Source organism: Schistocerca nitens, chromosome 7 (genome assembly GCF_023898315.1).
Source record: "Schistocerca nitens isolate TAMUIC-IGC-003100 chromosome 7, iqSchNite1.1, whole genome shotgun sequence".
NCBI lineage: Eukaryota > Metazoa > Arthropoda > Insecta > Orthoptera > Acrididae > Schistocerca > Schistocerca nitens.
The window spans coordinates 537,090,900-537,096,987 of NC_064620.1; positions in this window are offsets into that span (position 1 = coordinate 537,090,900).

The window sequence follows — 6,088 nt, forward strand, 5'->3', positions numbered from 1 at the left end:
TATATAAAATCTTTTAAGTTCTGTAGTTTAAAGGAACTATGAATCTTATTAAGGTTTACTGTCGCGATTTTGTATGCTTGTAGGTCAGACATTCTTCGCTCTACTTGATCTAACTTTAAAAAACATTCTTCCGTTTTGTCTCGCAAACGTCAGCTTTAAAACGCATCTTAATAATATTCACCGGTAGCAAATGTTTCAGCGGTGTGTCCTTGTTCTTTAGAATGTTCGTTCGCGGAAACGTCGTCGCTGAAGAAATCAGCCACCTGTGGGGCTAGCTTACAGTCTGTCTTAGTTTCTGAATTTCCTGTCATTTCAGCGTCGGCATTGTTATTGTCACTTTCGTCTGCCCAACTGGTTGAGGTTGTCGGCGTGGGTGGGGCGAGTGAAGCTTCATGAGAGTGACTCGTTTCTTGTGGGTGGTTGGATGCTTTCTTTGTTGGTTTTCCTTGGACGTCTCGTTTTTCCAGCGCAGAAGGGGAACGCTCCACAGAAACTGGTGTCGCTTTCGTGTTGCTACAGATCTGTTGGCTTAAGGTACTACCTATTTCCTTCGCTTTTTGTCGGAGTATGGGAGCTGTCTCCTCTGCACCTTTGCGCGCCAGCCGGCGTTTCTTATTTTTCTTCGGAGAATTGCCTCGCGACGGACTTTCTTCAGTATCCAAGTTAGTGTCGCTTTCCTGCAAGGTGTGTCGGTCTTCAGCTTCCGGCGGATCTGCTGCCTTTACAATTGCAGGCGCCTGTGTCGGTGGAACTTCAACTGTTTCCGTAGATTGTCGGGACTCTTGTAAGTCGTCAGCTATGACGGCACTGACGTCCATCGGAATTTCAGTGTCTGGAGAATTTGTATTTGCATACGATTCAGGGGCTGAGGAGACAGTCGGCCGTTCGCGTGCCACGGCGGCGTAGGTTCCTGGCAGTGATGTCATCGCCGGTGGCCTGGCGGCCTCGCCGGCCGGCAGCTGTGCAACGCGCCGCTGTATACATTCTGCGCGAACGTGCCCAGGCTTGTTACAGGCGGCACAGGTTCGCGGTTGGTCGTCATAAATTACAATCCCTCTATATCCGCAGACATTGATGTACGACGGGATGTGCTTTTGTAACTCTACACGAAGCTGCCGTACGCCGATTAGTACTGGGAATTTATGCGCGCTTGACCATCTCTCGGCAAAGTTGCTGAGCACTTTCCCAAAGGGTGAAATTACAGCATTAATTTGGTCTGTTGTAATCTCAAAGGGTAACTCGAAGATTCGAATCGTGCGAATGCCAAAACCAGCATGTGCAACGGTGACTTCACCAACGTTTCCATCTGAGTGCTTAAATTTCATGACACCTCCGGAAGACTCAACTATTTTCTCGCACAACTCGGAACTACGCATTTTAACAAACACGACACAAGCTACAATCGACAGGTGGATCCCAATTACATCATTAAAGGAAAGCTTCACATCTTCTTCTAACCAATTTTCTACTTCAAACGACTTGGGTCTGGCATATCGAGGATCAAAAGTAAGTTTCAACGTATCTTTTCGACTTGGTTGAGCCATTACTGCATGCTACTCATTACTTCTCGAAGCGTTCTATAACAGAGTTTTAAGCCGCAGCAAGCGCAAGACTTACCACGCGGAAGCACAGACGGCGCAGCGCACACCACACTACGTCCTACCTCCACGCCGTCCGCCGGCGAACTGTACGACAGCAGCGGCGCTGCACTCCCCCGTTCTTTATCGAAAGCGCCTGCTACCGCTCATCGCTTTTGATGGTTTAAAACGCTTTATTATTAAGTGTTGCTCCACAGAAAATTTCTACAATTTCCATTCACGCTCAAAAGCAACGAAGACAGACGCCCTGATTAGTAGGCGGGTATTATATTACATTAATCGGCAAGAGCTGAGTATGGCCCGAAATTAATTTTATAGACTGGGACGAAATTAAACCACCTCACTACATTCGATGAATTTATAAATGATTCATACCTCGTTTCTTTTCCTTTCAAACTCAATTATTTGTGTAACTTTTGGTCAATGTTTGGATGTTTTCGTCAAGCCAGAGTGAGCGTCTGTGGTGTAAAGTGTATTACAGTTCTTGTTTCATTCCTTATGGTAAGTCTATGCGATAAACTGTGTGAATACCTTGCAATGCATGCTCTGTAGCAGTGCAGGAACACTGCACATTTGGAGTTCCGTGTATGGGTTCATGAAGTATTTATTGTTGATCGGAAGTGATAGTTAAGGTCATCAGATTTAAACCAGAAAAATTTGTCGTTTTGAAGGTTTCAGAGAACGGAAAGGAATTGCTAACGCCGGTGTTAGAAAACGTCTACAGTTAAATGCTATTGCAAAAATTTAGAAGAAGGGAACTATATTAATGAACATGTGCACTTCATAAACAACCTTCTGACATGTTAGACCTATATGACGAACAAAGCTCAAATTTATATCGTTGGCAGTCGGTTTGAATCTTTTCAGGGTCTATTTTACAGTGAAGCACCTTGGAATTTGCAAAGCAGAAATCCATGATATTAACTTAATTTACTAAGTCGAAATCGGACGAAGATTGATGTTTAAAGGCATTCTTCAGATTTCGCATAAGAAATTTTTACTAGCAGTTTGCAACTCCATTAATTAAAATGGAAAATAAAAGGTTGTAGTCAGCGGCTTCTACCGTGATTCGAACTGCTATGTCTTATAGTACAAGCACTGCAACGCACAAGGGAACCTCTGAGCTAACGACACACTGGCAGCCACGGGCGGAATATAGTCACTGCGATGTTGCCTGAGCCTCAAAACGCAACCTTAAACACACGAACAGAGGAGGTGGAGATTACTGTTTTAACGTCCCGTCGACAACGATGTCATTAGAGACGGAGCACAAGCTCGGATTAGGGAAGGATGGGGAAGGAAATCGGCCGTGCCCTTCCTAAGGAACCATCCCGGCATTTGCCTGAAGCGATTTAGGGAAATCATTAAAAACCTAAATCAGGATGGCCGGGCGCGGGATTGCACCGTCGTCCTCCCGAATGCACACACAAACAGGTGTTACTTATGTGAAGAACGCCATTCTTGGAGTCCAGAAATTAAATATACTTTCTAATTGTGTCATCTTGCAGTGGATTATATCGTACGAGTCTTCGATGTGGAAAACGAATGTCAAGTGAATTTAGCGAGGTAACGCCGACCTACACCCGGAAGTAAATGCACTATCAGAGTGTTGACAAATACTTGCTACGACGCTGCCATTTCTAGGCTCTCTGACGAGGCAGCTCTTCAGTGAAATGCTTGCCGTGATTCTCCGATACGGTTCTTCAGAGTGGAGACGCGCGCGCACGTTTGGTTTTTATGCGGCGTTCTCCCCTGATGGTTTCTGACGTCGCCTTGTGGGCTATGTATACATATGAGACATTCAATTATCATTAATCCAGAATCATACAAGTTTCAGCTTCCGGCGTGGAAGAAGGCTGTTGACGCCGACATTATATCATTTCAACGTAGGGAAAGCAAAACGGATGTTTCTCATTCAACATAAAGCATGTGAGATAATTTTCCGTAACGTTCATAATCATCTAAAAATACAAACGAAGTAAAAATACACCGGAAGCTTATTCGAATTGAATATAACGCTTTGCACCTCGATGTCGAATTTGTCCACTTGCAATCTTTTGCAGCATACACATAGAATGTCATGATTACCACGAGAATGAAGAAATATGTTGGTAAGGATGGAAGCAAGAAGAGACGCAGTCAACAAATATTCTATTCCTCATGGCATTCTTTTCATTTGACACGTAAGAAGAGGTAAAGCGGGAATTTACTTTCGTTAACACGAAAGATATGCCGCACATATTGATAACGAGGAAGTCTGCGTCTTCATACGTTTCCTCCTTGAAATCTGTATGCTCTATTATATACTAAGTAGCCCGATCATTGTTTCAGTAATGTTACCCTCTTGTTTGACCCCGTAACGATGAACAGATTCCAAATGCATGTCTCCCTTCCTGGGTTGTTTTTTGTGTTTTATTGCTTGGAATTCCTGAAGCAGACCACTGTGCCTTCCCCCCTCGTGGGTTAGGTCTCAAAACTAAACCGCTTTGTATCCAATGGCATAATTTATTCAGACAGCATCAGCATAAGACTATCAAACAAAGCCTTCCATTTACAGTTGCAGCACTCTAACCAGCACTGACCAAAGTGTAATCCACGGTCATGGTCCTAAATTACCAGCTGTCTGCTACTGTGGCAAAGTCCGTACTACACTTTCGATTCCGCAGCACCATTTTATCTGGTAACACTGTGTAGTTGCACAGTTGTGCTATCAGGTCTGTTCTCACACTGTCAACTTTATGTATCTCACTTCTCCTGTAGCGTAGATCACGAGGAGCCGAAGTAAAAGAGTGTATTCTGCATGACGTAACATTCAGTATTCCCTTCTTTCATAGCCACTCTTCATGTGCATCGATACCAAATAGGAATGCGAAAACTCTTGCGAGTGAGAGAATGACAATAACAATCGTAACAAGAACAAGCAAATAATGAATGATGTTTATTCCAACGCAGAACGAGAATGGCTTTAAATATAAAAATCTGTATCTATATCTATATCCATATCTATTGATCTTTGAGTTGGCACAATGCAAATATATTCTTAGCATTTAGTTACTGAATTAGTTCTGGATGTTTGCAGAGAAAAGGAAAAGTCGGTACTTCTCGCTAGTGTAATATAATGTGAACCAGCAACTACCCTTTCCTTAGAACACGACTCAAGCAGGTCCTCAAGTAGGTAGCAAGGCACTGCTGCATTCTGTTCCCTGACATTGCTCTGATGACGGTTAATGCAGATAGTTCCGATTATGAAATACAAAACGTATTGCAGGTTAGTTCCTAGGATAGTAACATTAAATTTGCGTTGTAGACGGCACATGAACGTGACGACTATCCATATTACTCATCAATATAAAAAGACAATATTTTGGGAATTTAGCAGGATTACTCAAAATGAATCCTGAAATTGGGTGACTGACTGCACAGGTGCTAAACGTCGTCAAGAGTATACGATGTCCTAATCGCATTAGGAATATTAAGATCGTCTTTGACAGCTCGCAACTTTCACATTGCTATCTCCACCCTACTCCAGACAGCCCTCGGTGGAGTTGCACTACGTTGCCGATGTTATGGTAGGCCTTCAAACCGACAACAGACCACATATTGAAAAATTCAAGCGAATTCTCTTGCAGCGTAAGCTTATTGTAACTAATCTAAAAATTATTGGAGAGGAACATTGTCCTATTCAAAAAAAGTAAAATGTTACACACTGTTGACGTCAAACGGACATTATCTATGTCCTGTCTTGTGTCCTACTCATCTATAATATCAAGTGTACTATGAAAATGATTATATATAATGGATGATAGGGTAATGCATTGATACCAGATGGCGGGGGCCGGCCGGTGTGGCCGTGCGGTTCTAGGCGCTTCAGTCTGGAACCGCGTGACCGCTACGGTCGCAGGTTCGAATCCTGCCTCGGGCATGGATGTGAGTGATGTCCTTAGGTTAGTTAGGTTTAAGTAGTTCTAAGTTCTAGGGGACTGATGACCTTAGAAGTTAAGTCCCATAGTGCTCAGAGCCATTTGAACCATTTGAACTATTTAACACAAAATGACATTAAAAATTAAAGTTATTCACGAGCAGCTAGTTGAGAATATGTATGAACATTAAATGACACGACGAACTGAAATAATATGACGAAGAGTTCAGCGCTCACTGGGTATAGAGCCCGACACATATCGTTGTTGACTACACACAAAGAGACGTCAGCTACCGAATTTTTATCCACCAGCTGCTCGGAATAGCATCTTGAACTTACAGTCATCTCGCAAATAGTTCTGTGCCTCACTGGGAGTTAAAAACGTCAGATATCGTTAGTGTTGACAACGAATGAAAATACATTAAAAATCAAAATTATTATCCACCAGCAGATAGGTGTTCTCATGATAGAGCTTGATAATACATAATTAAATCTTTAGTGCCGGGCCAGGATTCGATCCCATTCACGCGTAATATGTGAAGGTGTTGAGGAATCTGCAGTTTTGAACAAA